Here is a 10132-nt window from a genome sequence, read left to right as displayed (position 1 = left end):
GGGGTTTTCTGAAGTTCCTCTGATCCCGGAATTATCCAGGCTCTCCCCTTGAAACGAGACCGTTCTCTCTCATGTAGCCTGATTCCAGGTGCCGCTGGGCACCCCTGCGGAAGGCTGCCACCTGACCCCTGGGCCCCAGCCCGGGAGTTCCCTTCCACTTGGATCACCGCACAGCTGGACGCCGGCTCCCAGCCCGGGCTGTCGGGGCGGTGGGTGGAAGTGAGGTGGGAAAATGAGAGGATGGAGGGTAGTGTGACCGAAAGAAAGGGGAAGGGGGAAGCGTCGGAGCCAGAGAGAGAAGGGAGGAAGGTCTAGGAGAAAGTGGGGGAGCGTGGGGGCCTGGGAGTGTGGGGAGCGAGCAAAGCGAAGGGAGAGTGTGCTGGGCACGGAGGCGGGAGGAGAGAGGGAGAGGAAGAGGGGAGCAGCAGAGACCGGGAGAAGGGAGGGAGGGAGGGCGGGAGCAGCTGAGCGCGAGGAGGAGCGAGTTGGGGGCGGAGACGAGGAAGTGGGCGCGAGCGGCGGGGCGCAGGCCGGGCGCCCGCTCCATCCCTGCCCCGAGCGGAGCCGGCGCGGGCGCAGGACCGCGGCGAGCCCGGAGCCGAAGCCGGAGCCCCACGGCGCAGCAGCTCAAGGTAACGCGGCCGCCGCCTCCCCGCGAGGCCTCGGCTCCGGGTGGGGTCCCCGCCGCCGTCTCGACCCTGACCCCGGGTTTGAGCTCCCGGCCCCGGGGCTCGCTGATTGCGCCTGACCTTGGGCGATTTCCTCCGCCTCCGAGCCTCAGTTTCCTTCTCCGTGACCCGCCGAGGTCGTGCGCGCGCCAAGGGGGCGTTGCAAGGACGGGACGCAGCCCGGGTTCGGCTTCGCAGCAGTGCTCAGGGCGCGGGGTGGGGTGTATCGCCCCAGCTGCCCGGGTGGGGGTGGATTTGGAAAGTCCACTTGCACCGAAACAGCCTCTGTCCTGCCCCCAGGCTCTGAGCGGCGGCGTTTTCTAGGGGCGATTTGTCTGCGGGAGCGTGGAGTCACATTCTGCTGAGGGAAAGCCAGTGGAGGGCTGGGGGCGGGCGGGAAGGGGGGCTCCGAGTTCCTCAGGGAGCCCAGGCATCTGGCCTTCGTCCTCCTGGGCTGCTGCCCTATGCCCAGTAGCGAGGACGGAGCTGGCCTCGCCTGGCCCGATTTGCCTCCAGGATATGCTGGGCAAGTGGCCTTAACCAGGAATCCCAGTTCGCTGACTTAAGGGAAAGTGCCGTTGACCTTGACCCTGTGAACCTCAGTTTCCCACCCCGTGAAGAGGGGTATAGCACTGCCCCCTTTGAGAAGGCTATGAGGATAAGAAAGTGGGGCAGGAAAGTACCTGCAGGTTGTGGTGTCCCCCAGTGGCAGCTGTCATACCCTAACTTCCATGGCCAGATTCCTGGTTCTGGTTGCCTCCTGGGAACTCATCTGTCCTGGCCAGGCTCCTTCTGCTCTCCTTTGCCAGAGGTGGCCAGTGGTCTGTCTGGGCATGAAGCGGGGTCCTGGCCAGGCTCCTTCTGCTCTCCTTTGCCAGAGGTGGCCAGTGGTCTGTCTGGGCATGAAGCGGGGTCCTGGGAACTGGGATAGGGAGCAGGAGTCCCTTCCAGTCTAGACATGCATCCTGATCGTTTTCTAAGACATGAAAACTGTGAGGTGACAGTCTCTGTCCTGAGAGACTCCTGGGGGAATCTCTTGGAGCCTCAGTATCTTATTTGTAATGGGAAGTTATAAAGTCATACTTACTAATGAGTTCTGTCGCTGGAGGTTATGAAAGGCAATTAGATAGATTACATTTATTGACATCTTTGACCCTGAGATACGACAAGAATTGAATGGAACGAGAAATAACATTTCTCCTGCCCTTGCCCTGTGCAGGCCTGTACTTGGTGCATTGTATACACAATGTTGGCTGTAGTCTACACAAGGATCCTGGGAAGCTGGTGTCATTAAACCCCAAAATTCCAGACAAGGAAACCAAGTCTCACAAGGGTGAATGGTTGCCACATGGTCACGCTGGTAGGATGTGCCTGTGCTGGGATTGGCCCTAGATCTGCCTGACTCCAGAGTACTTGTGATGGTACCACGGTGGCTCCCCAAAAGATGACCGTGGAAGGTGTCCAGCATGGGGCCTGGCACCTGGTGGGGACCAAGTCAGCGCTGGTTTCTTGTTCCATGTGTAAGAGGAGGGAGCTGCTATGTCATCACTGGGGAAAGTGAGTCTGAGTCTAGCACTGGGGTTGGGGTTTGCCTAGTGATTTCTCTAGGGGTGATTTCTCTGGAAGGAAAGCTGGTCATTAATCAACATCACATAGGAAGCAGATATCAAGCCGGCTCACCCCAGCCAGCCAGCTTCATTTCCTCTACCACCTAGTCCCACTTAACCTTGTCTCTGGTAACCTCGGCCCAGGCTACTTCTAGCTTCACGGACACTTTTTGTTCTCCGTACTCTGCTGACGACTAACTAAACTCTCCCTCCCAGCTGATGGGTCCCACGGGAAAACAAGGCCAGCTGTGGTCCATCTCCACCAACGCCCAGAGAAGGGGAAACAGGATTAAGTCCCAATCCCAAGGATTTAGCTCAGCTTTGGGGAGGAAATCCCTGATAATGGGAAAATGGGCACCCAGCTATGGGAAAGTGGGTGTCTCAGCAGGCTAGAGAGGTTCCTTTACTAAAAATGTTTTTTTTTTTTAAATAAATGTTTATTCATTTTTGAGAGAGAGAGAGGAGGGGGGAGAGAATGTGAAGGGGGGAGGGGCAGAGAAAGAGAGAGAGAGAGAGAGAGAGAGAGAGAGGGACAGAGGATCCAAAGCTGGCTCTGTGCTGATAGCAGCGGGGCTCGAACTCATGAACAGTGAGATCATGACCTGAGCTGAAGTTGGACACTCAACAGACTAAGCCACCCAGGCATCCCTTTGCCAAAAATGTTTTAAAAGAAGGGAGGCCATCCAAATGAAATGATGGGAATGTGAACAAAGGCTCTTTCAAATGCAAAGATAGTCATCAACTATCCGAGAATGCCTAAATGTCAAATAGGGGATCAATTAAGTAAATTATGGAACAGCCATGTGGCTACTAAAAATGGAGAGTTTTTAATGAATGGGGACATGCCTATGCATATGCATATGTAGGGCATGGTCACAAATTAGTGGCAAGCACTTAGAAAAAAGACTGGAAGGAAACGGACCAAAGAGTGTTAATAATGTTTGCCAGTGGGTGGTAGGATTATAGATTTGTTCCCTGACTGCAATTTCTGAACTTCCCACATTTTATGTAATATGCTCATTAGCGGACATAGAACCCTCTGGCTTCTAGGCATGGTATAACCCACCCGCTCCCACCTCCTCCTGGCCAACACCCAGGGCAGGACTGGCACATGGACACTTATCGGTGACAAGGCCACCTCTCTGTTGAGGCCTAGAAGGCCCCTCGGAAAAAAAGAAAGAATACTTCATTGTTATTGCCAATAATATCTGATATTGGTTGTGTTCTTACTACGTGTTCATGGTAACCCTACAAGGTAGGTACCATCAATATCCCCGTGTTACAGAGAAGAATGATCTGTAACCAAGAGTTAGATAATTGAGTCCCTGGCCCAGCACCCCACAGCATTCAAACCCAGGCCATCTGGATCCAGAGTCTACACCCCTAAGCAGAGTCAGGAGGGGTGGGGCAGATTCAGTTAGCTCACGTGTGAGCACTAGTCACAGAAAACCTGGGGGAGGCCGTGCATGTCCCTACTTGACGGCTGAGGAAAGGGCTGAGTAGTGACCCCCACAGGGCCAGGCTCTGTATTAGATGCTGGGGACCCAAAGGTATATAAGGTGCCATCTCTACACAGCTGTGGGGAAGACTGATGTGTATACAGTGTGCCAGGGCTTCAATGGGATTTGCTTAAGAAACCATGGAACGTCAGAGAACGAAGGGTGAAGGCTCCCCAGAATAAATGATATCGGAAATGATTCCGGAAGGGTAAGCAAGCATTCACCAGGTGGGCAAAAGAGGTTAGAGGCGTGATTCTCAGTCAGGGTCAGTTTAGTCCCTTAGGACTGGGGACTGGATATTGATTGTCACAACTGGGGCGGGAGGCTGTGCTCACATCCTAGTGAGGAAGGGCAGGGGTGCTGCTAAACATCCCAGGATGCACAGGACAGCCTCCAGAACAAAGAATTATCCTGTGCAAAATGTCAACCATGCAGAGTTAAGAAACCCTGGAGCTGAAGAGAAGGGCGTTCCTGAACAGTGATCGGCCTGTGTGAGGCACCCACAGATAGTCCCTAAGTGCCTCCTGTGTGCTGGGGACGTCCTGGGTGCTGGAGGCTGTGACTGCACTATCGGCCGCCTGGCCCTCTTGCTGTCCCTCTGCCGCCATCAGCAACTGGAGTGCTCTCTGATAAAATTAAAGCATCGTACAGACATAATTGTCATGCCATAAAATTCGCCTACTTAAAGTCTACAAGCCAGTGGCTTCTAGTATATTGTGCGACCATCACCACGATCTAATTCCAGAACATTCTCATCACCCCGAAAGAAACTTTGTACCCATTAACTGTCCTTCCCCGTTCAATCCTCACTCCCACCCCAGGCTAGACAACCACCAGTCTCTCTTCTGTGTCTATAGAAGTGCCCATTCTAGGCATTTCGTATCAGTGGCATCATATAATATGTGATAATATGGAATAACGTGTGGCCTTTTGTGGCTGGCTTAGTTCACGTAGCATGTTTCCACAGTTCATGCGTGTTGTGACACGTATCAGTACATCATGCCTTTATACGGCCAAAATAACATTCCCTTCATGGATACACCGTATTTCGTTTACCCATTCATCAGTTGATGGGCATTTGGGTTGGTTCCACTGTTTTGGCCATTATGAACAATATGGCTGTGAACATCTGTGTACAGATTTTGAGGACATATATTTTCATTTCCTCTGGGGATATACCCAAGGATAGAATTACTAAGTCATATAGTAATACTATGTGTCACCTTTTGAGGAACTACTAGAGTGCTTTTTTCCAAAGCAGCCGAACCTTTTATGTTCCCGTCAGCACTGTATGAGGGTTCCAGTGTCTTCTCATCTTCACCAACCCTTATTACCCAATTTTTGGGTTCTGTGGGCATGACGGGCTATCGTTACGGTTTTGATTTGCGTTCCCCGGCTGGCTGATGAATTCAAACCTCTTTTCAGGTGCCCGTTGGCCATTTGTATGTCTCGTTTGCCGAACTGTCCACTCAGATCAGAGTCAAAACTTCGTTGTGTCACCCCCTTACTTAGACCAAAAGGCACGCCCTACCAAGGCCTACAGGGCCCTGCGTGATCGGGCCCTGTGTGTTGCTTTGACTGCATCTCTGCTCACTCCCTGTGCTCTGACCACACTGGCCCTCAGGGAGGCAAGCTGGTCCCCACTAGAGTCTCCTGCATGGGCTGTTTTCCTCTGCCAGATCACCATGTACCTAGGAGCTCTGGGGTGAGCCTCAGGGGGGGCCTTCCTTGTCCTCTCAATTTCAAGGCCCTCCTCCCTTCCCTAGCACATTTCAAGGTTTCCTTCGATCTATTTCCTTTTCTTTTCTTTTCTTTTCTTTTCTTTTCTTTCCTTTCCTTTCCTTTCCTTTCCTTTCCTTTCCTTCTTTCTTTCTCTTTCTTTCTTTCTTTCTTTCTTTCTTTCTTTCTTTCTTTTTCTTTCTTTCCTATCTGATAAGATCTGGAAGACCTGGGCTCCAGGCACCACTATACCTTTCATCACGGTGTGACCCAGGGCAAGCCACTGTCCCTCTCTGGGCCCCCCGCTACCCCATCTAAAACCAGGCAGGGGCACACTAGCTGATCTCACAGATCCTTTCTGACTCTGTCCTTCTTTGATGCCAGCTTCCATGGGACAGCGCTGCCAGGAGGGTGCGGGCCTCGCGCCGTGGCAGTGAGAGAAAGGTGGCTGGAGCCAAGTTGGTCACAGATTGGAGCAGGCAGCATGGCTGATTACCGCCAGCCCCGTGGGGACAGTCTCCAGGAGCATGTGGCAGCCTTGACCTGGTGCCCAGCCTCCAGGAGCAGCAGGAAGAATTGTCAACAGCCCCAGCCAGGACTGGACGCCTTGGCCACTTTCAGCTCAGCGATCACCCACCTTTCCGGCCAAGAATAATGGTCTAGCCTCCAAACCTACAGCCCTGGGGGAATCAGGGCAGGATTCCCAGAGCTGGGTGCAGAGGTCAATGGCAAGGCAGCAGGTAGACAAAGAGGATTGCAGGTGGAGAAAGAGGTTAAGAGACACTGAGCCACGAAACCTCCAGGTGTCCTCAGGGCACGCAGGACAATTAATTAGGTTTTGCCCGAGGCGCAAGGGGCAGTGGAAGGAGGTAACAGAGGAGTCAACAGGGCAGGATCCCACAATGTCAAATTGGGGAGTTTGGACTCTGTCCTATAGGCCGGGGAGCAACGCGAGGATTTTAGGCCGAGGACTGAGGTGACCAGGTTGTGTTTTCTAAAACACAGTGCGGAGGCAGGTGGGGCTGAGAGAGAGCCGAGACCTGGAACATAGGATGCCCCTGCTCTTGTCCAGGTGAGCTGGGATCAAGGGTGGAACACTGCAGCCGAAGAAAAGGGAACAGATTCAAAAACTGTTTGGAAGGTGAAGGCATATGCAAGGGGGTGGGGGGTGGGGGCGGGTTTGAAGGAGAAATGGGAGTCTAAATAATGAACGACGCAAGAACAGTGGATGCCAGCCTTTTGGGGTTCTGGCTATAAGAGAGAAGGCACAAGGAGCTGACATTTGAGTGTGGCACTGTCCAGATGGCTGAGGGATGGAGGACAGAGGCAGCTGCCAGAGGGGGTGATCCAGACTCAGGGATCGGGATGTGCAAAGGCACTGAGGTGCAAGAATATGGAGAGTCAAAGGGAGGGTGAGACTTTCCGGCTGGCTGGTGCACAGAGGGCATGATGGCAGGAAGGGAAGGGAAACTGAGGCTGTAGAGGACGGGAGAGCCCCAGAGCAGAAGTCTAGCGACAGCACCACCATTTGTCACTACCTGACGCAGAACGTTCACGACCCACGAGAAAGTTGGTTGCTAGGGTTAACCCTCTCTGGGACTCCTTACCACACTCATGGGACAGAGGTGGTGAAAGTCAGCCTGACTTTCAACCACAAGGAAGGCAAGCTCCCTGAGCAATTGGCCAGTGAGTTTATGTTGATCTGGATCAAAGTTCTCAAAGTAATAATGAAAGAGGGTGGGTGGTTAGAAATGGAAGTAAATCCTCGGGGCAGACCCAGCTTTCTGAGAACACCAGGAACATGCTGAGCTCATAGCCAGCAGTTGGTGGAGGTCTTTGACAGGGAATCAGAAGAAGATGTTAGAGAAAAAATAAAAAGTTGAAAAGTTTAGATATTTTATTTTAAAGCCAGAAGACTTCATTTAAAATCCAGATTTCCAGCTTCTCTTGAAAAACGTGGCAATCTGGTGGCACTGACCCATCGTGACCACAGTGGCCACCCCTCTGGCCGGGGCACGCATCCTCTCTCTGGGTTACCATGCCCACACCCCCACAGTCCCACAGTGGGTATAGACAATTCACACACAGCCTGCCTGGCCCAGGGCACCCTCGGGCCTGGGAGGCAGGACAGTCTTCCTAGTTTTCCCTTGCTCTGCGTTCCCTAAAGTGGTCCTGGGAGCATTATTTGTAGGGTGGGCTCCATGGGAAAAATAAGTCAAGTCCACCATTAAGACCTTGTACTTCCAGCACAAATTCCTTTTTTTTTTTTTTTTAATGTTTATTTTTGAGAGAGACAGAGCGTGAGCAGGGGAGGGGCAGAGAGAGGGAGACACAGAATCAGAAGCAGGCTCTAGGCTCTGAGCTGTCAGCACAGAGCCTGACGCAGGGCTGGAACCCACCAACCGCGAGATCATGACCTGAACTGAAGTCAGATGCTTAACCAATTGAGCCACCCAGGCACCCCACAAATTCCTTTTTTTAAGTAGCAACTTGAACAAATGTCCACAGAGCCCATTTGGAAAAATACTTACCGCCTTTGCTGAAGATTTCTTAGACGATTATGGGCTTTTCTTCTTTTCACCTTTTGATCAGAGAAAACATCCGTGTGGTTAGAAATACAATATACAAAGGAGCCTCCCTCCACCCTGACCCCCATTTGCCCAGTCCTCTGCCCAAAAGAGGAGGTCACTTATGTTAGTTCATGGTGATGTATCCTTTCAAATTTGCTTTACGCAAAAACATACACGCTTTACATGTATACGTATGTGCATGTTTTTGACATGAGAGGAGCATGTCATACGCACTTCTGCACCTTTGTGTTGTCATTTTAGTCACCGTAGAATTAATTCCCAATGTAGAAAAGTTTGGTAAAGAGATCTGGAAGAAGACAGTAATAAGTCATTGTCACCATCAAAGAAAACCACTATTACTGTGCAGCCTGCCTTCTAGACATAAGTTTTAGTTGTTTTTCTCCCCTGTAGGTTGATAAGGTAGGAGTTCTGAGTTCCAGTCATCTTCTATATACACTTTCAATTCTGCTATTTTATTACTTAAATATAAACAGGTCCCCTCGGGGCGCCTGGGTGGCGCAGTCGGTTAAGCGTCCGACTTCAGCCAGGTCACGATCTCGCGGTCCGTGAGTTCGAGCCCCGCGTCGGGCTCTGGGCTGATGGCTCGGAGCCTGGAGCCTGTTTCCGATTCTGTGTCTCCCTCTCTCTCTGCCCCTCCCCCGTTCATGCTCTGTCTCTCTCTGTCCCAAAAATAAATAAACGTTGAAAAAAAAATTAAAAAAAAAAAAAACAGGTCCCCTCATTATTTCATAATTTCCAAAACGTGATAGTAAGCGCTATGAGAATTCCATTATGACATAATTTGCTCAGCCAGTCTCCTAGTTTTAAACGCCTGCAAGTCATTTCCAGTATTCAGCTGTCGTAAACAATACAGTTGGTCCTACAGTGTGTGATGTGTTTGGACTGAGCTGAGTGGACGTCTCTGGGAATCCTGGCACCTGGGTCAGATGCCGAAGGGTCGTGGGTTGGTTCCCCAGGGCAGAGGGTAGGAGCTGGGGGTGCTGCTAGGGGCACAGCTGAGAAAGGGGATGTGGTGAGGTCGTGGAAGGAGACGGGACAGGGCAGGACAGAGCCCAGGGGAGAGCTGGAGGAAGGCATGTTCTGCAGCAAGCGTGGTGCTGAGGGCTTGTGAATCCCGTAGGGGGTTTGCACCCCCTCAACCCCAACTACTAGGGCTTTCCACGCCTCCGCCCGTTTATTCCTGACAATAGTCAAATGTGTAGAACCCGTCATCATTTCCGTTGTGCCCGTCGAGGAGTCTGAGGCAGAGAGACACCAAGCCAGTGCTTGCTGTGACCGCGGACAGGAGCAGCAGGGTAGCTGGCTGTCTAGAAGTGCCTTGCTCTTAAGCCCGCAAGCCTCTCCGCACCTTTGTGCTGTTGAGATTATCATCCCCATTTCACAGGAAGGGGACTTAGGGCTCCAGGCCAGGTGGCCTGGCCAGAATTGCCCCACTGATAAGCAGCGGGGCTGGAATTAGGAGGCCCTGCAGCTGCTGTGGGGGACCCGGTGTTTCACTGAGGTTTGCAGGCTGAGAGGACAAGCGTGCTACCGGGGACACGGGTCCATCGGCCCCGGTAGGCAGTCCTGGGCCTACCGTGAGCTGCCCCTGCTCCCAGACTGTCCCCGTGGAGGCCCGTGTGCACTTGCCACGCTCATTTCTTCCCCCGCTCTGGCCGCCTTGGGTGCCTTCTCTCCCCGAAAAGGCAGGCCTCCACGTCCAGTGAGGGAAGAGCAGAGAGTGGCCGGGGGGTTGGGAATGACATTTGCTAGGGTGCCGCCTCACTTCTAGCGCCAGCCCTTCGTGTCGCATCTCATCTGACCGGCGCCACACCCTGTGGGATCACGCCCCGTGTACAGATGGGGAAACTGAGCCTCAGAGAAGTTCCCGGCTTCTTTCCCCGACACGGGGTTGGCTTCCCCGGTGGGCAAAATGCTTCCTCAGGGGCGGGGCCGGCAGCCCTGAGGGTCCCAAAGTGGACCTGGGCGGTCGGTTCCACGGATGCTAGAGCACATCCAGTCCCACAGCGAGAGGATTCCCTTCTCCGTTCACGTCCTCCTCTCGTGTC

At 52.9% G+C, this 10132-nt stretch overlaps 1 protein-coding gene across 2 annotated transcripts in view; it reads left to right on the top strand.

The window, feature by feature from the left end:
• The first annotated feature begins 549 nt into the window (after positions 1 to 549).
• HRH2 (histamine receptor H2) overlaps positions 550 to 10132 on the top strand; it is a 53761-nt gene continuing 44178 nt past the window's right edge. Inside the window, exon 1 of one of the 2 annotated variants that reach the window (XM_032594175.1) lies at positions 550 to 632. The gene's annotated coding sequence lies outside the window, so the exon portion shown is untranslated. The remainder of the gene's footprint in view (positions 633 to 10132) is intronic. The other variant, XM_032594176.1, reaches the window with a different exon arrangement.

The sequence above is a fragment of the Lynx canadensis genome, chromosome A1 (genome assembly GCF_007474595.2).
Source record: "Lynx canadensis isolate LIC74 chromosome A1, mLynCan4.pri.v2, whole genome shotgun sequence".
NCBI classification, from domain to species: domain Eukaryota; kingdom Metazoa; phylum Chordata; class Mammalia; order Carnivora; family Felidae; genus Lynx; species Lynx canadensis.
This window is presented reverse-complemented; position numbering and strand designations above follow the sequence as displayed.